This window comes from Pseudorca crassidens, chromosome 9 (genome assembly GCF_039906515.1).
Source record: "Pseudorca crassidens isolate mPseCra1 chromosome 9, mPseCra1.hap1, whole genome shotgun sequence".
NCBI lineage: Eukaryota > Metazoa > Chordata > Mammalia > Artiodactyla > Delphinidae > Pseudorca > Pseudorca crassidens.
The window spans coordinates 53,909,391-53,933,548 of NC_090304.1; the positions used below are offsets into that span (position 1 = coordinate 53,909,391).

At 52.1% G+C, this 24,158-nt stretch overlaps 1 long non-coding RNA gene across 2 annotated transcripts; it reads right to left on the bottom strand.

Annotated features, from left to right (window-relative positions):
- Positions 1 to 4,216: 4,216 nt before the first annotated feature.
- Positions 4,217 to 24,158, bottom strand: LOC137231322 (uncharacterized). 2 transcript variants are annotated; one of them, XR_010946453.1, is made up of 4 exons: positions 24,081 to 24,158; positions 12,914 to 13,047; positions 7,753 to 7,809; positions 4,217 to 6,265 (listed from the first exon to the last, which is right to left on the bottom strand). It is a non-coding gene; the product is annotated as an uncharacterized lncRNA (long non-coding RNA). The 2 variants fall into 2 exon arrangements; XR_010946452.1 differs by lacking the exon at positions 7,753 to 7,809 and adding an exon at positions 7,837 to 8,040.

Genomic DNA, 24,158 nt, shown 5'->3' on the forward strand with positions numbered 1-24,158 from the left:
GGGCTGACAGGAAATGCTAGCCTTGTCAGCCTGGTGCTGGGCTCCAAGAACCTTCACCCTCCTGACATTCTTCTGACCTTACTTTCTTCTGCAGCTTCAGCTCTGTTGCAGATTCCTTCCCAATCTCAGTACAAATGAACATTCACTTTCATGCCTACATTTACATTAAAAATTTCACATTTCTTTTTCTTGAATAGGGCCACCGAATTGCGTAAGCCTTCACACCCTGTGAGATCTGCTTCCAACAAATCATTACAGTGCACCCACCACGTGCAGGCTCTGTGCTTGGTGCAGGCAAATGCGGCCCTCCTGCAGCTCACTGACTGGTGTGGGGCTGATAGGCTCAACTCAACTTGTTGGCCCTCACAATACATCCTGCTTTCCTGCCTCTGCCTCTGCCGGCCCGGATTCCTTTCCCCAGCTCTCATGCCTGCATGCGCCCCACTCGGCCACTGGACTTCTCTTCATCCTCAAGGCCCAGTACACAAATTGACCTCTCTGAGAAGCCTGCCTGACTCCCCCAGTGGGGAGCACGGCATCGTCCCACGGAGCTGCTGACGCGGCTCTTAGCGCCTCTCTTAGGGTTCTGATCTGCTTAGATGTTGGGCTCTTTCTGGGTTGGTTCTCCCACTGGAGTGTGAGCTTCTAGAGAGCAAGGAATGCAGTCTTGTTTCTCTCTGTCCCCATCCCACGACCCTGCCCCACTCATCCCACATTTACCAAGAATTCTTAGGCTGGATGAAGTCCCAGACCAAATATTGGGCACCCAGGGATGGGACAATCAGGGAGGAGCTGCCCTTGACATCAAGGAGCCCCGGTCCCAGGGCTCTCTGCAGTGGCGGTGTACACAGAAGGCGCCACGAACACAGAGGAGGCTGCCTGATTCGGCAGGGGGAGGGTGGGGCAGGGTCCAGCCGGCTTCACTGGGAAGGTGGCACCTGAGGCAGAGGGAACGCTGAGCACAAAGGCATGAAAGTGGGAACTGGCAGGTGATGGGTGAGAAGTTCGGTGTGTTTGGGGGAATGGGAATGACACAGGAAGGAAGAAATGGAGGTCGCACTGGGAGCAGTTAGAGTGCAGACTCTGGACCCACATGGCCTGGGCTTGAATCCCGGCTCTGCCATCACTAACTCTGTCCTTGCTCTGGGCCTCGGTCTCCCCATCTGTAAAGTGAGAATAATACTAGTACCTACTTTGTAGTCTATTTATAAGGATAAAATGAGTTAATTTCTATGAAAGCTTAGGGCAGTGCTGGTACATGATAAGCCTCACTGCGAGTGTCTGATAAACAGGATGGAGCTGGAGGGGACTGCACAGGCCACGTTAGGTGGGGCTTTGAGTTTGGCCTTTATATCCAGAGGGTACCAGAGCGTTAACAAAGGGGGAGGGGTGAAGGGGTGGAGGCGGCTTGGCTTAGATCCAGCCTTGCGCCTCCCAGCCCGTGGACACCCAGAGGGCCTCCTGCCTCCCCAGCCCTGCCCACCTCTCCCCTTCCCTGGCCTTCCGGTGCCCCCGGTAGCCCTGTGGCATCAATTGATGTATAGTGGGACTGTAGGGGCTGGGGCCACCCCTACCCCGGAACACCCAGGGAAACTTTATGGCCCGATTAATTGCCAAAGGAGGTCAAAGAGGGGCCCCGAGGAGGACCAAGGTACATGGGCGGGGCCTAGCATCCAGGCCCTGGCTGGGCTGAAAGGATGGTGGGATTGGATCCAAGTGTGTGTTCAGTGGGGAATGGATGGGGGGTGGGGGGAGAAAGTCAACTGCCAGGACTGAAGGTGAAGTTGGATATCGGACACTTGGGGCCTGATGCAGAGGGCTCGGGAGCCAGACGGGCATCCTGGCCCAGGCACCTCCCCTCTCTGCCTCGGCTTCTCCGTGAGTAAAATGGAGATGAGAAGCGTGGCCCCTTGAAGGTGGTGGGGACGGAAGGAGAGGCAGTGCTCCGTCACCAGGCCTGAGGTAGCATGGTGCGTGTGCCGACACCAAACTCAATTCCATGGCACCGAGGCAGAAAGGCCAGGAGCATCCGTGGCTGGAGAGGCGGCAGGGGGGCGTGTCACGTGTCTTTGTCATTGAGTTTGGCTTCTTTGCTGAGGGCAGAGGGGACCCCTGGGAGGGTCGAAGCGGCGGTAACAAGGTCAGATTTGCCCTTCAGAGCTCAGCCTGATCACTGCCTGGAGAAGAGACTGAGGCACGGAGGCCGGCTGCCACCTGTTTTAAGAGTCCAGGTGACAAGGAGAGATGAGGGTCTGAGCTGGGCCCTGGCCGTGGGGCAGGGGTGGGAGGTCAGGAACATTTCGGAGTGGGGGGAGAGGCAGGCCGCTGATGGTGTCTGTGGGGTAAGAGGGAGAGTGAGTTGGATCTGGAGCTCAGGAGAGGGACCAGGCCCGAGGCCACGGCCTGAGACAGGCTTTGGGATGAGAGGGTCAGCGGCCCCAGGGAGGGAGTGGGAAATCCACAGGGAGAGGGGTGGGCAGGGGAAGGGGCCCAGAAAGAGCCAGAGAGGGACTGGTCAGAGAAGGCGGAGAGAGGCGGGAATCAGACACTGAGTGAAGAGTGAGCGGCAAGGAGAGGTGAGCAGGGCCAGGACGGAAGCGTCCTGGGGTCAGTGGCTGGGACTGAGGGTGGCCCGGGGGAGGTGGAGGCAGGAGGAGGGGTGCACTTGGAGCTGGTGTGGGTGCCCTCCCCAGAGTAGCTGCAAAGGGTGCATGCTTGGGTGGCAGCTGGAGGAGGAGGCAGAGGTAGAGGCTTTTAGAGAGGACTAAAAACCGTGAGCCAGGATGAGATAATGGGTAAGGCTAGAGAGGCAGCGCCTCCACTTCAGAGGCTGGGGGGGAACCTAGTGGGGGTGGGGCAGGTGAGGAAGATCAGACCTGGGGTCTCAGCGAAGCAGGAGGCCAGGGGAGGGCCAGGTGGAGCCGCCGAGGCAGAGGCCTGAAGCTGGGAGGCTTGCTGTGGAAAGTGAGAGGGGAGGGGGAAAGTCCGACTGAGATGGGAATCTGTGGCAGCTCCTTTCCCCTGGTGGAGGGGTTGGGGGCGGCTGGCTTCGGGGAATGCCTGTCAATGATACCAGGCGCCCCTTCCCATTCTCCTGGATCCCTGCTCAGGCTCCAGTCTTGAAAGGGCGGGGAGCTTCAGGGCTTCTCGGACCCCAAAGTCTGTGGGCTTCCTCCCTCCCACCAGGCCTTGCCACCAGCAGATGGGAATTTTCGTGATCCCCGTAACGCCAAGTTTACCTTTACCAGCACCTCCTGATGCTCACGAGAGGGTACTGTGTCTCCAGTACAGGGTATGAGGGATACCCAACAGGCAGGCGCCCAGTACCTTTCCCTAAAGAAAGGCAAGGGGGATGCCTCTGCTGCCTCTGACCGCCTCTGCTGCCCCCTGCTGTATGATCCTGATTGGTGCAGAATAATAATCCTAATCGCTAACACTGGAGCACTGGTTCTCAAACTTTTTGGTCTCAGGATTGTTTTTCACACCCTATTAAGGACCCCAGAGAACTTCTATTTATATGGCTTGTATCGGTATTTACAGTATTATAAATTTAAATTGAGACATTTAAAATATTTAAGTAATTAATTTAAAATAGTTATAACAATCTTAGTAAATGTTAACATATCTTAATGAAAAACACCTACATTTTTCAAAACAAAAAATTAGAGGTGGGCTTCCCTGGTGGCGCAGTGGTTAAGAATCCGCCTGCCAATGCAGGGGACATGCGTTTGAGCCCTGGTCCGGGAAGATCCCACATGGTGCGGAGCAACTAAGCCCATGCGCTACAACTACTGAGCCCACGTGCCTAGAGCCCGTGCGCCACAACTACTGAGCCTGTGCTCTGGAACCCGTGAGCCACAACTACTGAGCCTGTGTGCCATAACTACTGAAGCCTCTGAGCCTAGAGCCCATGCTCTGCAACAAGAGAAGCCACTGCAATGAGAAGCCCACAAAACACAACGAATAGTAGCCCCCGCTCACTGCAAGTAGAGAAAGCCCGCGTGCAGCAACGAAGACCCAAGCAGCCAAAATTAATTAAGAAAAAAAAAAGCATTTAAAAAAAAAATTAGAGGCATTTTTTAATATGTTTACAAAAAATGTTAATGGCTGGCCTAATAAAAGTCAGTTGGATTCTCATACCTGCTTCTGAATTCAGTCAGATGCAATATATTGTTTTGGTTAAAGTTTACAAAGAAAATACAGGCTTATACTGATATGAGTTAGAAAAGGGAGGAGTATTTTATTGGCCTTTTCAAATAATTGTGGCTATTATTTGATACTAACTTAATCTTGAAATCTTTCTTGAAGTTTAGTTACTATTAAAATCTGAAACCATGGGACTTCCCCGGTGGTGCAGTGGATAAGACTCTGTGCTCCCAATGCAGGGGGCACAGGTTCCATCCCTGGTCAGGAAACTAGATCCCACGTCAGGAAACTAGATCCCACAGGCATGCCGCAACTAAGAGTTAGCATGCCACAACTAAGAAGCCCCGGAGCTACAACTAAGGACCCCGCCTGCCACAACTAAGGAGCCCACGTGCTGCAACTAAGGAGTCCACCTGCCGCAAATAAGACCCAATAAAAAAAATAAATAAATAAACCAAATAAAACCAAATAAAAAAAATAATTTGCAACCAAATAAAAAAAATAATCAAACCATATCAATGAGATTTTCTTACTCAGTTACATTAAAATCCATTGGTCTCTTTTGCACTTCGTATCTTTTACCATGGATGATTTTGTAGAAGCATGCATTGGCCATTTGGGAGAAAAAGTGGTTCACCGAGTCATGCAGATCTTTCAAATATTGATAAATTTCAGTATATAATATTAAAAATCAAATTTTTTTGATTGGCAAGGTGTGGCTTCAGACAGGGCTCAGGTGTCACCACCTCATGGAAGCGCCTCTGGCTCCCACAGGCCCCTGGGCTTCCCTCCGTCCTCTCATTTACCAGCCGCTTCTGTGAATGTCAGCTTAGGTGTCTGCTTCCACCAGGCCACACCTGGCAGCTGGCACAGGGCCGGGTACATCGCGACACAATGGTGGTCATCATCGTCCCTGTTTTACTGCCCTCTCCGGGCAGCCCAACCCTCCTGGGCAGGGAGAGCAATTCCTTCACTTATTCATTGCTCCATCCCTTTCCTCACTCTTTAAATACATTTATATTGAGTGTTTACTTTGTGCTCAGCATGGTTGTAACATTCTAACACAGCAGCAAAAATCTCTGCCTTTGTGAAACTTACTTTCCGGTAGAGGAAGGCAGACAATAAGAAAAAAAAGAGAGAGAGAATGGTATATATTAGATAGGACACGCACTTTGGACAAAGAAAGAACAGCATAGACAGAGGAAAGTAGGGAATATCGGTGAGGGGGTTACCATTTTAAACAGAGTAGTCAGGGAAGGTGACATTTAAGTAAAAACCTGAAGCAGACGGCAGGTGCAAAGGCCCTGAGGTGGGATGTGCCTGGTCTGTTCATGCCAGGAGGCCAACATGGCTGGAGTGGAGGGAGTGACTGGGTGGAAGGACGTAAAGGATGGTGTACAAGGTCACTGAGATCAGATCACGAAGGGCCTAGAGCCCATGGTGAGGAATATGACTTTTACTCCAATTGAAATAGAAAGGCACTGCAGACTTCTAAGTCATTTGCCTTATGAGTCAGACCAAGGGGGAGAGGGTAGAAGCAGGGAGAGCAGAATGAGGCATCAGGTGAGAGGTGACGGTGGCTCAGCTCAGGGCAACAGCAGGCATGGTGAAGTAATCAGATGCTGGGGTGTCCTTGGAAGGTAGAACCACAGGATTTTCTGATGAACTGAACGTATGTTGTGAGAGAAATAAAGGAGTCAAGTATGGCCCCGAGTTTTTGGCCTGAATACTTAGAAGGATGGTGCTGCCATGATCTGCCATTGAGGAAGGTGGCAGCAGGAGCAGATTTGGGAAACAGAGCAGAATTTGAGTTTGGACATGCTAATTCTCAGGTGTCTCTTAGACATCCAAGTGGAGACGTTAGGCATACAGTTGGGTTTAGAAGTCTGGAGGCTGGGAGAAGTCCAGAAACTCAGGAGCTGTTGCTTGTTCCTTCTCTTCTGCTGTTGTGGGAGCCCTGGAGCTCAGTCTTAGGGCTTCTCTTCTCCAGCAGAACCATTTGCTTGTCAGGCTCATCAATTACAAGGCTTTAAGTACCTTCTCTGTACCTACAGCTCCCATAGATATAACGGTTGGCGCTCTAGCTGCCATCTTGGTCTTTGAAGACATAGGTCACGCCCTAGGGTTGGAGAAGCCATGAGCTGGAAGGAGCCTGAACACCCGAGGACTTAAAAAGCAGAGCCTCCACACCACCCTTGAACCATCTATTTCCAGACTTTTATGTGGGAGAGAAACAAACTCTCTTGTTGAAGCCAGAATGATTCTGTTATTTGCAGTTGAGCTTAATCCTGCAATGATACCTCCTGTTCACTGCATTATCTCATGCTCATCCTGACAATGGCCCTGTTGAGTGGATGTTACCCGCCTCATTTTAGAGAAGAGGAAAGGGGGCTCAGGGATTTTCGGCAAGAGGCCAGTGCAAGGCTGAAGTGGGCTCAAGCCCTGGGCACTCCAACTCCTGGCCCTGCTCTCTCCGCCAGCCCCTGGGCCCACACCCAGGCTGACCTCCCTGTGTGCACTAATGCCTTCTGGGTTTCCCAGGGTTCTTTATCCAGGGCCCAGAATCATCTAATGAGAAGGAGGAACTGTCTTGGGGTCAGAGATGTTGCAGGGTGACACCTGCCCTGGTTTGCCCTGGACTGTCCCTCCTTTAGCACGAGGAGTCCTACATCCCTCGGTCATGGGCAAACCCGGACAGGTGGTCACCCTAGAGCTCTGGTCCAGCCAGGACCCATTGCTGGCCCTGTGGACACCCAGACCCTGAGCCATTACAACCTACTCATTTCCAGGCATTTATTCCCTCCCCATCCCTGAGCCCTGGGAGCTTGCTGAGCTGGGGCCTTAGGTGGGAGGCCCTGAGGTCTGGTGAGGGGCTGGGGCCGGGGTTAAGGCAGCAGTCCCCAACATTTTTGGTACCAGGGACCGGTTTCACGGAAGACAATTTTTTCCAAGGAAGAGGGGAAGGTTTCAGGATGATCAGGCATTAGATTCTCATAAGGAGCGCGCAACCTAGGTCCCTCGCATGCGCAGCTCACAGGCGGGTTCCTGCTCCTATGAGAATCTGATGCCGCTGCTGATCTGACGGGAGGCGGGGCTCAGGCGGTAATGCGAGCGATGGGGAGCGGCTGTAAATACAGATGAAGCTTCGCTCCCTTGCCTGCCGCTCACCTTCTGCTCATGGACCGGTACCTACCGGTCCATGGCCCGGGGGTTGCGGACCCCTTGGTTAAGGGATTAAGGAGATGGGGCTCATCCGTACTGGCAGGAAGTAACAGTCCAAATTCCATCTTGATTTCACCTTGCACTGGTCTCAAAAGTCAGCAGCCCCCATACCTGTCTTGACCTTTTTATTAATCTCTGCATATCTCTCTGCATATCCTGTAAACCACCGCATATCCTGTAAACCACCGCCCCTCCCGCCCACCTCCCACCAAGAAAGCACAGAGTCCCAGCCTGCTGTGGTCTGAGGCAATCAGGCTGACCCGAGGGTGCCCACCCACTCCTGTCTCCCCCCAGGCACCCATCAAGCATGGCTGGGCCCTGACTCAGAATAGCACAAGGGGCTCTGCACTCAGAAGGACTCCTGTCAAATTCTGGCTCTCCTACCTTCTCCCCAAGTGAACTTGGCCAGTGATTTCACCTGTTGAGCCTCGGTTTTCTCATCTGTAAAATAGGGATAATAGTACTTACCACATTAGGCTGGGGCAGGGGTTCATGAGATAATGCCCCACGAAGCTTGACACAGGGCTTGGCACACGGGCAACACCCATACAGCTCGTCATCATCACTGTTGTTGCGTTACCACTCCTCTGTGCCAGGGAGCCTTTGTGCTGGTTGCCAGGGCCCCAGTGATAAGCCCGAAGACATCCAGGGACTCCCCAGGGAAATCACAATCTGATAAGGACACAGGACACAAGACAGTTATCGAAAATAAAATAACTGTTCTAATGGAGGCGTGAACAAGGTGTGGTGGGAGCATCAGGGAGGAGGAGAGTCTCAACGGGGCCCATGGGGCACTGAGGAAACCCCTCCTGGAGGGGGCGGAGCGTGAGTGGAGCCTTGCAGAGAAGCAGATTCTTGCCAGGCAGATCCAGGCGATGAAGGAGCCTCTTGCGACTCACTGTGTCTAGGGTTCTCTTGTCCTGTACTAAGGGCGGGGTGGGAACCAGGCTCGTGCTGCTGCCTGGCGTCTCTGCAGAGGCTCCAGAAGCTTCAGACAAGAGGGCCCCAGCACCCCTCCCCCACCCCATCCTAAATGGAGGGTCAGACCCTCCTGTAGGACCAGGCCATCCTGTAGGACCAGCAGGAGGTGTGTTCCCAGACCTGTCCTGCCGCCTCCGCCCATCACCCATCCTTGTTAAATCAGTTTTTTTAAGAGAGAATTGTCACTCTGCTCTGCTTCCCCTCCCTCCTGTAAGTGAAGAGGACTTCCAGAGAACTGTTGGGAGAGCATGATATGTGCACCTAGAATCTGGGGGACACGGGGACCGGAACTCCTCTCACACACTGCAGAGTCTAACAGCACGGTTTGTGTGGGGAGGCGGAATGGGGTGGGGGAGGCCAGGGCTACCCCGGGAAGGGCTCGCTGCCGGCTAGACCACACAAAGGATGCCGGACTTGCCTGTTGGCCAGATGAGGGCCTGCCTGCCTGCCTAAGGCCGTGTCCAGCTGCCTGAGGACCCCTTTGGGGGAGGTGAGGAGATCTCCTGAGTTAAAGATCAACTTTGGACATCAACCATGTCCAGAGGGTCCCCAGCCAGATTACAACTGTGTCAGGCAAGGAGGGCTCTTTCTGCCCTTTCTCCCACTCTGCACTCCACCCTGAAGCGGCCGCAAGTAGTAGCCAGAGATGGTCATAGAGGGAGAGAAGGAACTTGTCGGCACACTCCCCGGGTTTCTGGTTTCTGAGGTAAGCCCAGCCTGAAAGAAGGGTCTCATTCTGGACTGGAGAGATTTTGGAAATTTGATATTACTTTGAACTCTATTTTTAAAAGAGAAATGTGTGGATGATTTCAAACATATATGAAATTAGAGAGATTAGTACAATGAATCTCCTAGGTACCCATCCTTCAGCTTCAACAATAGTCAGGTCAGGTCAAACTTGTTCAACCTGTGTCCTCAGCCCACTCCCTCTGATGGAATTTTGAATCAAATCTGTGAGAAAGAATAAAACAACTTCCTGCTTGCCTTTGAAAATTAAAAATAAAAAAAGTCAGCATCCTCCCCTGTTTGATTAGGGCACTAGTCTAGGGCATAAACCTGAGATCAATGTGGGCAGGACCCACTAAGTCATTCCACTGAAGGCAGGGTTTATACCTGCTTCTTGCATCATGTGTTCCCACCACTCAGAACAGTGCCGGGCACATAGTAGGTGCTTAATAAATCATTCTGGAGCCTCTCCTCCTCCTTCTCCTCTGTTGCATCCCAGACAGCAGCTCTTCTTTGGGCATCAGCTGGAGCTGATACTTAGCCCTCCATCCAAGGCTGCGGGCAGGTCCTGCTCATAGCACCCCACCCTGGGGCATATGCCAGAGGCAGGATTACTGCGCAGAACACAGGAGCTGATGAAATCAAGAGCCTAACTCAGTGCTCCAGATGGCAGATGGCTGTTATCACAAAAGCAGTGGTAAGGAGACACCCAGAAGAAAGTTTTGAGTGGAGGGTGACAAGGGAAGACATTTTGGGGACTTCATTTCACTCTGCGGAAGGTGGGACAGAAGGGGTGAGAATGAAGCAGTGAGACAGTGAGGAGACAGGTAATGGAATCTGGGGAGAAGGGATGAAGGTTTGACTCCTTCTGGGAAGGAAGCAATGGGGGATGTGAAAGATGGGGGAGCTGGAAAACTTAGAGGCACAGTTCAGCTGCTGTGCCCTGACCCCTCCCACCTTTAAGCTCTGAGTCCTTCCTAGGACTAACTACCTGTGCAAAGTGAAAACTACTGTGCTCCATGTCCAAAAATTATTAAGAATTTCAAGGTAAAAATTGCAAATATTGCACCAGATTTATTTATACTAAAAAATTATTCGTTGTTCATCCGAAATTCAGCTTTAACTGGGAATCCTGTACGTTAGCTGGCAACTCTACTAGGGGCATCCTGGTGTCTCCTCCATTACCTGGGGCTTCTAGGAGGAGAACCCTCGAACTTCAGCCTGCATCAGAATCACCTGGAGGGCTTGTTAAAACAGATTGCTGGGCTCCATCCCCAGAGTTTCTGACTCATAGGTCTGGGTGGAGTCCAAGAATTTCATTTCTAACAAGTTCCAAAGTGATGCTGATGCTTTTGGTCCTGGGGCCACATTCTGAGAACCAAGGTTCAAGGGTCCATTACCACAGTGAAGCCCATGAATAGGATCCAGAAATGTGCAGTGACCCAAAATAACCACCGGAGGGCAGAGGCGCCCACGAGTCAGGCCTCACGGGGAGCCCACTGTCTTGGGGCTGGGCTTACACCTAGGCTGAGCAATTGCTCTGTGCCTGACCAAGTCCAGGGCCCTGGCTGTGATGAAAACATGGGTCAGACTCAGTGCCTGCTCTTGAGAAGCTCAGGGTCTGGTTAGGGAGACACAGGTGTTAACTGGCAATTATAATTGGTGCTGAGGTGCTGGGAAGCACAGAGTAGAGTTGGGTGGGGATTCTGTGGGAACCCAGAGAAGGCTGGGGGTAGTCAGGCAGGCTTCCTGCAGGAGCTTGTGGCCTGAACCATGAGTAGGAGTCACCCAGGTGGGGAGAAGAGGTGGAAGGGCATTCTGCACAAGTACAAGGGCACGCAGGCTGGGAAATGTCAGGTGTTACCAAGGGCTAGCACAGAGGCAGGGCGGAGAATTGGTGGGTGACTACCTGGCGAGGCTGGCGGGGGCTTGACTGGATCCTAAAGGTCTCAGGGAGCCCCAGGAGGGTTTTAACTGATGGTATGTTAGAATGATCCCCAGGCAATGGTGTGGAGGAGGAAAGACCAGAGGCAGGGAAGCTAGAGAGTTGGCCGGTACAGTGGTCCAGGGAAGGGGTGACCAGACAAAGCAAGAATGGCAACAGTCTCATTCATTCATTCATTCATTCGTCCACTCATTACACACATTTATGGAGCAACTTCTCTGATCTAAGCCCTGGGCTGGATGCTGGGATTTGGTGGCCTTCTCAGAGAGCTTACAATCTAACAGGAAGGGCCACCAACCAACAGCTCATGGCACAGTTAGCCAGCCAGTGATATCTGTGGTCCCTGAGGGATCAATACAAGGGATGCCAAGGAAGCCAAATGGCAGGGTCTGGGCAGAGGTGGGGGGTGGGAGGCATCTCCCAGGAGAGCCCCTGACCTGGGCATCCTGACCTAGCAAGCACAGATGCCTCATTCAGCCAGACCTTGGCACCCTCCCCACTGCAGCCCAGAGCTAACAATATGGCCATTGAAGTTTGCTGCCACTGCTCGAGGTCCAGCCTTTCCTGCTCCCATTCTCCCTCAGCCACACAGTCCTGGCCTTCAGCAGGGAAGAAAGAGCAGGATTATATGCAGGTACGAGGGGCTGGGCCCACTCCTCGACCACAGTCAGTCTGGCCCCCAGCTCCAGGTGGGCACCCGGGCTGGCACCTTCCTCAAACATGCAGGGCTCTCATTCTAAGCATGTGAAGGGTTGGCCAGCTAGAAGCAGGGGGAGAGAGGAGATGACCTTACGTGCCAAGGGAATGCTCTCTAAGGGCTGTCCTGGCTGCTCAGGGTTCCTGGAACACACCACATTCATCTGCAGGGGTGAGATTGGCCCCATGGATGAAGTGAATTACAATCAAATTAACTGGAGCACTGCTCTCTAGAAGGGTGGCCTTTTGCTATTCTGAGAACATGCCTAGTTTTTTCTAGCCTTGGGGCCCTTGCATATATAGTTCCCTCTGTTTGGGTTGCTCTCCTCCACTCTAAAGTTTTCAGGGGGTTGGCTTCGTTGGCAGGCAGAAGAGTGGCTCCCAAAGGCATCCAGGTGCTAATCCCTGCATATGTTAACTTACATGGTAAAGGGGACTTTGCAGATGCGACTTAATATTTATTTATTTGGCTGTGCCGGGTCTTAGTCACAGCACACGGGATCTTCATTGCCGTGTGCAGGATCTTTACCTGTGGTGTGTGGGATCTTTTTTTTTTTTCAGTTGTGGCATGAGGGATCTTTAGTTGTGGCATGTGAACTCTTAGTCATGGCATGTGGGATCTAGTGCCCTGACGAGGGCTCGAACCTGGGCCCCCTGCATTGGGAGTGCAGAGTCTTAGCCACTGGACCACCAGGGAAGTCTCCTACAGATGTGATTAAATTATGGATCTTGAGATAGAGATATTACCTGGTGGCCCTATGTAACCACAAGGTTCCTTATATGAGGGAGGAGGGGAGGGGGGTCAGAGAAAGATAGGTGATGACAGAAGCAGAGGTCAGAGAGAGGGGCAGCTATGAAGATGCTACACTGCTGGCACTGAGGATGGAGGAAGGGGTCATGAGTCAAGGAGTGCAGGCAGCCCCCTAGAACCTGGAAAGGGTGAGGAAACAGACTTGCCCCAGAGCTTCCAGAAGGAACGCAGCCCTGCTGACCCATTCTAGTCTTCTGACATCCAGAACTATAAGAGGAATAAATTTTATTGTTTTAAGCCACTAAGTTTATGGTAAGTTGTTGTAGCAGCAATAGGAAAACAATACAGCCTCTCATCATTCAGTTCTCAGGTTATACCCCCTGTAAAGTACTCATCCCCGCACCTCCAACCACTGGCTTTTGTTTCTTCGTAGCGCTCACCATTACCTGGAATTATCAGATCTGTTTCTTAGCGTATAGCCTGTCTCCTCCAGACGCACGTGAGGCTCCTTGAGAGCGAAGGACCTGTTTGTTCCCTCCTGTGCTCTGCACCCAGAATAGCGCCTGGTGCGTAGTGAGTCCTTGATGAATGTTGGTTACATGAAAGAAGGAATAAATAAAATAAATAAAGGGCTTAGGGCTTCCCTGGTGGCGCAGTGGTTGAGAGTCCGCCTGCCGACGCAGGGGACACAGGTTCGTGCCCCGGTCCGGGAAGATCCCACATGCCGCAGAGCGGCTGAGCCCGTGAGCCATGGCCACTGATCCTGCGCGTCCGGAGCCCGTGCTCCACAACGGGAGAGGCCACAACAGTGGGAGGCTTGTGTACCGCAAAAAAAAACCAACAAAAAAAAGGGCGTAGTATGATCTCTCTCCCCTGTGTGCACTGAAGGCAAGGGAAGGGAGAAGCTGTGGCTGGCTGGGGGAGTCTCCCAGGCTATGAGAAGGCAGAAGGGGTCTTCGGAGCTTGGAGGTGGGAAGGAGAGAGGCATGGAGGGTGGAGGAGCCGATCTCTGCGTGCCTGTGGGAGTTACAGTGGCACCTAACACAGAACTGGTGCACAGACTTCCTAGCATACAGCCCTCTCTGGTTTCAAACTCAGCACCTTTTATTTTTCTTTTGTCTCTCAACCTGGAAGACAGGCTGTTGAAAGGAACCATTGTTCTCACTTTGCAGATGGGGCACTGAGGCACTCAGTGACTTGAGAGTGGGAAGATATCCAGGTGCATCTCTGGCAAGGGCTCATGGGATCTGGGAAGGGCCTGAGGCTGCCCTGTCCCCCGAGCCTTCCCCAGGCCCTGCAGGCTTCCAGCTGCTGGACAGCCCTTCTGTCCATCTGCCTGGGATGCCCTTCCACACCTCGCCTTCTCTCCGGGCTGGGACTAGGGTGAGGAGAGTGAGACATTCACCCTGGGTGCAAATTACAAGGGGCACCCCGAACCTCAGGAATCAAAAGAAATAAGCTTTCCATGCAATATTTTTTAAAAATCAAAGTTAATGCCAAAAAAACCCACGATGAACAAAATATCAAAATTTTAAATAAACCCTTTTTTTTCCCCATTTGGCTCAGCTCCAACATGGCTCGACACAGTACTATTTTATTGTCCTTGTCCAGGGCTGGCTATGTGATGTGTGAGGCCCCTCCTTCAAAAATTATTCCAAATTTCAAGATGGCAACAGCAGAATATGCAACCAAGTGTGGCACCGTGTCAGACTACACAGGTCGCATGCCCAGGAAGTTGGCCCTGATCCTGTCTTTATTTAAAACGTTGATATTTTGTTCATCATCTATTTTTTTAGCATGGATTTTCATTTTTTTAAATATTGCATGAAAATATTACTTATCTTCATTACTGTGGGTTTTGGTGTTCCCATTGATTGTGCACCCAAGGAGGCCACCTCCCTTTTCTCACGCTCCCCGAGCCTTCTCTGCTTGAGGTGAGCTCCTTCTCCACCCCAGGCAGCCTCCTCCAGGAAGTCTTCCCTGCTCCCATCCCTGCATGGGCTCTGGCAGCCCTCTGCCTTCTCCCCTCTGTCACAGCCTTGAGCAGCCTGTGTGAGCTCCATTGCTTAAGGACAGGGGGCGGATCTGGTTTGTTTCTGTGTTCCCAGGACAGGGCCTGGCTCAAAACAGTTGCTCAGGAAAAGTTGGTTTCGAGTGAAAATGAGTGGCCTGCCAGCGTCTGGAATTCTGTGTCAACATGATGCCTTTGTCAAGTCCTTCTGTCTCGAGAAGGACCTTGGTAAAACCCCCTGGAAATGCCCAGTGGTGGCAGAGCCAGCTCTGTGGGCGCTGGGCCTGCTTGTCCCCCACATCCCTCCCCCAGGACACTGTGGGAGACCCAGTCCCACTCCAGGGGGCAGGACAGACCTCCAGCAGGACGCGGGGACGGGCCAGTACTGTGGGTGTGGATGAAGGCGGAGAGGGCCCCCTGTCAGGACTTTGGTATCAAGGCAGCCTCATCTCTGTGCTGTGCTATCCCCGCCTGTGGCCTGGCACTGGCCCATCGCTCACTGTACAAGCCACACTGAGCTGCTGCGAGGCTCCTAGCCTCAGGGACTCACAGTCTTGCTCCCATGACTGGGCTTCCTGTCTTGGTCCTGGGACCAGGCTTCTCTAGATCTGCAGCTGAGACCCTTTCTGACACTCAGCCCCACTCCTGCCAGTCTTCCAGGGCTGGGTCCCTTGAGATCGCCCCCTTTAGATCCTGGGACTCTGTCAGACGTGGCCACCACTTGTCCAGATCCCCCTTCTTTGTGGCCCTGACACTGGGGCCTGGGCAGGGTTAATGAAGAAGAGACTCGTAGGCGGTGCCCAAGATTTGGGCAACTCTGAGCCCTGGGCATCAGCGATGCTAGTGTGAGACTCCCCAGTTAGCTGCAGCGGACAGAACCCCGGACCCCAAGCAGGGAAACCTGGCTTCAAATCTAGGCTCTATCATTCCTGGGCTTTCTGAGGGCTCAGTTTCTTGATTTGCAAATTGGGAATGAAAATGCCTGCCTCACAGCAGGGATATGGGAGTTAACAGAGAATGAAAGCGCTCCCTGTACAAAGCGGGCATCAATAAATGCTCGTTCCCTTCCTCCTGTGTCTACTTTGGGCGCCCAGACTGGTCAGCTGTGCCCCTGGTAACCCCCTTCCCCCTCCAGCTCCCACGCCTTGAGTTCTTTTTCACAACTCTCTGTCCTAGCGAAAGAGATGGGGAAACTGAGGCTCAGAGAGATCAGGGACTTGCCCGAAGTCACACACAGAGTCAGAGGCTGAGCACAGGCTGGCACCCAGGACCTGACTCTCACCCTGGGCTCTGCAGGTACCAGGTTCCTCCGCTCCCGTCTCCCCATCTGGCCTTGAGAATGCCGAGCCTGAGCTGTGCAGCAGCAGCCGCTGGGGCCCCTCCCCCGCCTCACGCACATGCACACAGCCGAGGGCTCTGGGTGCTTCCATGAAAGGCGTGTTTCCATCCTGAGTCAGAGCACACCCAGAGCAGACAGCTCCAGCCTGCCCTAAGAGCTGGTCCCCCCTCCCCACTGGAACCTCTGGGCAGCGGCCAGCACAGCTGCATCCCCTCAGCAGGGCCTGCAACGATAGGCCCATGTTGCATCAGCTTGGCCTGTCCCTGCGCCGGCTCCTGCCCGCCAGCCAATGGGGCCCGGCCGAGTGTACAGATCCTGGCTCTGACCCACCCCACCAGCCACAGAATCACCACGCGGCAGCCTGGTCCTCCCTCGGCATTCTCAGAGAGGGAGGAGGGGACAGAGGGCATCGTGGCTCCGTCTCCTCCAGCATGGCCTTCCTCCCTCTGCCCGCCCCCCCACCCCACTAGTGGCCCGGCCAGCTCCTCCTTGATTCTCCCTCCTGGAGGTGGCAGAGGATATTCCCCCCTCTGCCTGGCATGGGCCTGTTCCTCCCCAGCCTCTGTTCTTCTCAGCCTCTGCGCCTGCTCTCACCCACACCGACCATCCCATGGCATCCATTAGTCTCCTGTGCCACAATCCCAAATCCCAGCCTGGCCTCTCCTGAGTGCCAGACTCACGGATGCTACAGCTTCTTGGATGCCTCCTATCTACAGACAACAGAGCTCACTACCTTCCCCCTAGAGTCTCCATCTCAGAGAGGGGACAGTTCGCCACCTGTTTACCCAGGCCACGCCCCCGAGAGTCCTCTTCCCTCCTTCTCCCTGGCCCTCCAAGCCCCAGTCCCCTGCTGGACCCTCTTAGCCCCATGGCCCCTGCCCGGGTCCAGGCACCAGAATCCTGCTCTGGGTTATTGTGACATTCTCCTCTCTGGCCTCCCTCTGTCACTCTCCACTCAGCAGACGCAGAACTCCTTTAAAAACTCCAACGAGACCTTGTCATTTCCCTGCTAAACTGCCTTTGGGAGGGGCACCCAAGTTCTTGCTAGACCAGGACTGGCCTGGCCACCTTCTGCAGCTCTGCCCACACATACTCCTGTCCCTTCACATGGTGACCTTTGGCATGACTCTTCTGTCCCCGCTGGCTGCTGCCCATGAAATCCTGCCACAATCAAGCTCATTTTAGCCTGGCCTGAGGCCATGGGGGTGGAAAATGCCGGCCCTGGCCAGACGGGCTCCAGCTCCTGCCTCCCAGGCTCCCCAGAGCTGCAGTGAGGGGCCCCGAGCCCCAGGCCCCATCACGGCCCGTGCTTCCCCAGCACCTACTCGGACATGGCCTTCAAGCCTGGCTCGATCTCCCACTGGATGTTGCTTTTCTATTTACTTTATTGATTGTCAAAAAGTGATTATAAAAGTAATATGTGCTATTGAAAAAATTCAGAGAAGCAGAGAGTTGAAAATAGACATAATGTGTATGTCCATCTCCAAAGATAGGATTAAACCATTTAAGAGTATTTCCTTCTGGCCTTTTTCTACGAATATTATGCAGATCTCTCTATATTTTTGAATACACATTCATTGAGGAAAAAAAGCTCGAAATAGTAGAAATGGTTTAAAAGTTAGGTGGTGGGACTTCCCTGGAGGTGCAGTGGTTGAGAATCCGCCTGCCAGTGCAGGGGACACGGGTTTGATCCCTGGTTGAGGAGTGGGGTAAGGAGGGTGGGAGGGAGACGCAAGAGGGAGGAGATATGGGGATATACGTATGCATATAGCTGATTCACTTTGTTATACAGCAGAAACTAACACAACATTCTAAAGCAATTATACTCCAATAAGGATGTTAAAAAAATTAGAAAATAAAAATATGAACATAGATACACATACAAGGATGTTCATTATAGCCTCATTTGTAAGAGCCAAAAATTAGAGACAATGTCAGTAAGGCAAGGACTATTGGCAGCCACCATAAATGTGGAAAAGCCACTTTAATCCTCGGAGAGCTTAATGGACTGGTGGATAAAAAATGTAGCAGCTTATAAAACAGCATGTTTACGAAAATTCCATGTGCAGAGGCACAGATGTGTGGAAGGATGTTTACATTTCACCAAAAAGTCAATTCTTGTTACTAGGTGATTTCCACCTAATTTTTTTTTAATACATTTATTTATTTATGGCTGCGTTGGGTCTTCATTGCTGCACGCGGGCTTTCTCCAGTTACGGTGAGTGGGATTTACTCTTCATTGCAGTGCGCGGACTTCTCATTGCGGTGGCTTCTCTTGTTGTAGAGCACGGGCTCTGGGCACGCAAGCTTCAGTAGTTGTGGCGCACGGGCTTAGCTGCTCCGCGGCATGTGGGATCTTCCCAGACCGGGGCTTGAACCCGTGTCCCCTGCATTGGCAGGTGGATTCTTAACCACTGCGCCACCAAGGAAGCCCAATGCTCATACTTTTAAATAATGATTTCCTTACGTTAAATTTCTAAAAACTGATTTTTTCCCCAAAAAGAACAAATTAAAGAAAAAGATACAAATGAACTTATTAACAAGACAGAAATAGACCCACACACATGGAAAACAAATTTATGGTTACCAAAGGGGAAAGGGCATGGGATAAATTAGGAGGTTGGGATTAACACATACACACTGCTATATATAAAAAAGATAACCACCAAGGACCTACTGTATAGCATAGGGAACTGTACCCAATATTTTGTAATAACCTGTAAGGAAAAAGAACCCGAAAAAGAATTTATAAATATATATATGTATCTATCCATCTATATATCACTGAACAACTGTGCTGTACACCTGAAACCAACATGACACGGTAAATCAACTATACTTCAATAAAATTTAAAAAAAATATTTGGGGGGCTTCCCTGGTGGCGCAGTGGTTAAGAATCCACCCGCCAATGCAGGAGACACAGGTTCGAGCCCTGGTCTGGGAAGATCCCACATGCCGTAGAGCAGCTAAGCCCATGCACCACAGCTACAGAAGCCCGCACGCCTAGAGCCCGTGCTCCGCAACAAGAGAAGCCATTGCAATGAGAAGCCTGTGCACCGCAATGGAGAGTAGTCTCCGCTCACTGCAACTAGAGAAAACCCGTGTGCACAGCAACGAAGACCCAACACAGCCAAAAATAAATTTAAAAAATTGTTTTTAATTTTATTATTTTTTTCAACATCTTTATTGGAGTATAATTGCTTTACAATGGTGTGTTAGTTTCTGCTGTATAACAAAGTGAATCAGCTATACATATACATATGTCCCCATATCCCCTCCCTCTTGCATCTCCCTCCCACCCTCCTTATCCCACCCCTCTAGGTGGTCACAAAGCACCGAGCTGATCTCCCTGTGCTATGGGGCTGCTTCCCACCAGCTATCTATTTTACATTTGGTAGTATATATAAGTCCATGTCACTCTCTCACTTTATGCCAGCTTACCCTTCCCCCTCCCCGTGTCCTCAAGTCCATTCTCTATGTCTGCGTCTTTATTCCTGTCCTGCCCCTAGTTTCTTCAGAACCATTAAAAAAATTTTTTTAAAAGAACAAATAACTTAAAAATTAAAAAATGTATGAATAGGTAATGCATTCATATAGCCTCCAAATTCATAGGGGATGAAAGATAAGTCTCACTCCTCCCCCTCTCCCTCTCACATCCAGTCCTTCCCCTGCCAGCAAGGAATGTTACCAGTTTCTACCCACCTGCTGGGACAGTCTGTGCAGATCTAAGTAACACCCTCCTTCACTTCAGCTCTGAGATGGAATCAATATCAAGACATAAAGAACTTCCTTGCTTTTTGCTTTTCCCAACTTCCTGGTATTCCCACCTCCCCTACTGATGGACAGTTAGGTTGTTTCCAAGTTTTGCAATTACAAACAATGTTGCAGGGAAATATTCAGTACAATCTTTAAAGCTCCCAGTGCGAACTGCCTTCTAGAAAGGCTGTGTCCATTTCTTCTCTTGCCAACAGTGGGGACGAAACTAAACTTTCCCATTTAAAATGAAATCCCTCAGATCCTTCCAGATCCTCCTCATTTCTCCACGTTACAGATGAGGAAACGGAGGCCCAGAGAGGTGCAGTGACTTTCCAAGGTCACTCGCTGAATGGTGGCACCCAGCCTTCCTGACTCCTGGGCTGGATTCTCTTCGCTTTGCCAGGATGCCATCCTTGGCCTGTGCCTCTTCTGAAGGGCCCCACTCCAGCCCTTTGCTACTCTCATGTGTATGTGCAAGGCCAGGTGTGAGTGGAACTGACAGGATGGTGATCAGAGGACAGAGCAGGAATGGTCAGAAGTGGTGTCTTAAGGTTAGGAAGGATTTGACCAGGTGATGAAGAGGTGAGCAGTGTGCACGCAGAGTTCTCAAAGTGCTCTCCAATCCATTGTTTCATTTGTGCTTCTCATCATCCTCTAGATCATCATTCCTATTTGACAGAGGTGGGGAGCTAGACCAGCTAAAACACAGCAGAGCTGGGCCAGGATCCCAGGTCTCCTGACCCCCATGCCAGGGCTTACTGTATCCCGTAACACTGGGGTGGCTGCACTGGGCTGAAGCGGATTAGGGCTGGGAGTGGGGCGGTCAGAGCCCAGGGGCCCTTTTCTGAGTGTCAGAGACCCTAAGATAAGGAGGGCAGCCCTGCGGCTAACCTGGCCATCACTATTATTACAGCTGTCAGCGTCCCCTGGGGGAGAAAAGGAGAGCTGGGTGCTGGGTAAGGGGGTGGGTAGAGAGGCAACAGGGGAAGGGAAAAGGCAAGTGGTACTTAAAAGCCATCTGACCACCCCAGGGCTCTCCAGGCAGCTGGAGCTATTTCCATAAGTTGCCAAAGGAGGCCTGGGAGAGGGAAACTGGCAGAAGGAAGGGAGTTCCCAGTCCCAAAGCTGAGCTTTCTTGAGAGCATCCTCCCTTGCTCTGGCCCTAAGAAGGCAGAGAGTCTCTGCCCAGGAGCACCGAGGACATGCACTTGCAAACTGGCTTGCTGCAAAGGGCCACCAAGGGGCTTGGACTTTCTCGAGGGGCTGTTGGGAGCCACAGAAGGGTTTGGAGCTGGTGCAATGGACTGAGCCCTGGGCTGGGGTCAGGAGCCCTGTCCCTGTGTTCTGCACCTGGCTCATTCCCCACACATGGTAGATGCTCAAGAAATGTCTGCAGGTTTTGCGGGTGAAGGCAGGGGAGAATGTCAACTGGCAGGGAGGCGGGTGGCAAGGAGGAGTCACACCCTCTCATTTTACAACTGGAAACTGAAGGCCAGAGAGGGGAAGTGACTTCCCCAAGGCTTCACAGCTAATAAGGGGTGAAGAGAGTGGAATCCCGACTGCGGGCTGTCCTCCCCGCCTCCCCTTGAGCCTGAGCCTGTGTACAGGTACCTATTAGGCATGTGTGCCACATGTGGTGCATTTGTATTGCTAGAAAGTTATGCAGACATTTGTGTATGTGGATTGCATGAAGCGGCCGCAGTGGGTGGGTGGACACGTGTGTCTGCAGTGTCATGTGTCAGTGGACGTGTGTCTCTGGGGTGTCCTGTCAGGGTGTCAGGCGTGTGGGTGAAGGCCCTGGAGTTGCCTCAGCACCAGGAGGGTGGTAGGAAGGTGGGGCTTGCTCTGGGAGGAGAAGGGAGGAGTCATGCGTCTGCCCACCCTTCACCAGCCTCCCACCCTCCAACGTGGCAGCTCACAGGACAGCCCTTTGGGTCAGAAGGCCCCAAACACCATGAGAGAGAATCAGCGACTGCAGAAGTTGCATTTCCCTGACTCATGCTTGGGGCTGCAAGCACATTCTTGGCTCCTGGACAGCATCTCAGAGAAAAACTGCCAGTGGCAGCCCTGGTTTCCCAGGGAGAAGGCCCACCATGGGCTGGCTATCCAAGCCTTTCTTGGCCACAGTTTTATCCTCTGTTAAAAGAAGAAAGGGGGGCTTCCCTGGTGGCGCAGTGGTTGGGAGTCCGCCTGCCGGTGCAGGGGATGCGGGTTCGTGCCCCAGTCTGGGAGGATCCCACGTGCCGTGGGGGCGGCTGGGCCCGTGGGCCGTGGCCGCTGAGCCTCTGCTCCGCAATGGGAGAGGCCACAACAGTGAGAGGTCCGCGTACCGCAAAAAAAAAAAAAAAAAAAAGAAGAAGAAAGGGATGACGCTTCCTTCCAATTCACGTCCAATAATTAAAAGTGAGATATTGTTTAGGGTACCTGGCCACAGCAAAGGGCCCCATGAAGGTCACTTCCTTGTCCTCTCCCTGTCCCAACTCTCCATCTTCCACAGACAAACAGTTCAAATCCCAGTTCTGACTGCAATTTGCTGTAAGGTCTTGAACTTAGCCTCCCTGAACCTCAGTTTCCTTGTGTTTAAAATGGAGACATTCTTACTTAACCTGAGAGTATTAAATATGGTAATATGAACGTGCTGGGCACTTAACATGTTAGTTTTTGTCCTAGGATTCTGTAGGGTGAGGACTGCCTCAATCTAGCCACTGGGGCTAGAGAGCCGTTTCTGCAATATCTGGCAGAACTGGGCCTGTGTACCTGGAAGGCCCAGTTAGAAGATGGTGTGGGAAAAAGAGGGCTGGGGCCCAGGGCATGGGCTCTGGCCCAGCTCCACCTCTGACTTGCTGTGTGACCTTGGGCAAGTTTCTGCCCCTCTCTGGGCCTCAGTTTTCCTCTCTGTACGATGTGATGCAGTTGGATTCCACGGTTTTCTATTTCCTGCTGCCCACACCTCTTGGGACATGGGATTTCCAGCTGAGCCTCTGTCGGGGGTGGGGGTGGGCAGGAACCGCTCCTGCTGGGAGCAGAGGCATTGGAGGAACCCAGACCTGAAATGCTGGAGAGTTTCTCTGCATTTCAGACTCTTTCCTCCCTCCAAAAACAGTGCTTTGTCCAAAAAGTGCAGCCTGGGAGTGTGGGGGAAGGGCTGCAGTCAGCAGGGCCTGGGCTGGGCTCAGAGCTAAGAATAATGTGGCAAAGGCTCTCCAAACTTTTTTTTGCTGATCTTGGAAATTTAAAGGAGCCGTTGCCTTTCTTTCTTCAGGGAGGTTGCAGGGAGGCTGTGCTTGGAGTCCAGTAGACTCAGGAAGACACTTCCCATCACTCACTCACTGGCCACGCTCACCGTATGCCTTTTCTGGGCACGCCATGTGCTGGGTACTGGGCACTCAGAGTGAGAAGAAATCTCTGCCCATCCAAAATCTCCAATGACATTCAGTGACCATACAGGGTGATGACACGGAGAGAACGCAGCACAATGCCATAGAGGAGGCTTCTGACCCAGTCTGAGCTACAGTATCGGTCTAGCGAGTCTGGTAGAGCGTCTCCAGACCCAGCCCCCTCCCTAGGCCTCAGCTACCCTATCGGTATATGGTGGGCATTGGTCCTTTCTACTCTGACCTTCTAGGATTCTGGGTTTATCTAACAGAGCGAGCCTCAGTTTACCCTTCCCCCTCAGGGCCGTCACTGAGGGTCGTAGCACTCAGCTTTCCCCTAAACTTCTGGTGAGGCTTCAGAGAGCTAAGAGATGAAAGGGTGTGGAGGAAAGGAAATCTCTGCGGGATTCTGACATCTGGACCTGCTGAAAATCAAGGCAAACCTCTCTTTCATTACACCAGCTTTGATGGACCCTTAGCTGACTGGCCAATTACCACCTGAGGGCCAAGCTGGGGGTGGGGTAGAGGGTGGAGTTGGGCCTGGGACCCAGGCGATTTTCTCAGTTTCCTTGAATAGCAAGGACTTATTCTTAAAAACAATACACAGATGAGGCAGAGGGAAGTACATGAAAACCAGGACAGCTGCACCAAAGAGATGGACACTGCCCTGAGGCGAAGAGATTTTGTCAACAATCAGACCTGTCCTAAGAAAAGGATACTGGTCTGCCTCCGAGGGAGGTGAGCTCCCTGTTCTTGGAGGAACCTGGGTGCTTGCCTTTTTGGGGTACTGCAGAGAGGACTTCCGCTAGGGGCTACAGACAGGAATCCATGACCTCTGAGATGCCTTGCAGCCCAGAGTCCTCAATACTTTTATTCTAAGATTCTTTGACTCTGAGAGTAAACATTCTAAGATTCCTTGTATGAATTCAAAGATTTCATGGGGATATCATATTCTGTGATGACTACCTTAAGGTTCAAGTGATCTCTGATTCTTTGACCCTGATTCGAAGAATCTGAAGCTCTTGGGATCTAAGGTTTCCCACAATCCTTGTAATCAGACTTTGAACCTAAGCCAGACTGAGAAGTTAGTCACTCCCACCACTGGGGTAGCCAGAAAGTGCCCTCCCCTCACCTCTGCTGCCAGGGACCTGGATGATTCATCTTTTGGGTGCTGGGCTTCCTTTTCTCCCCAAGATCCAGAGATGCACCT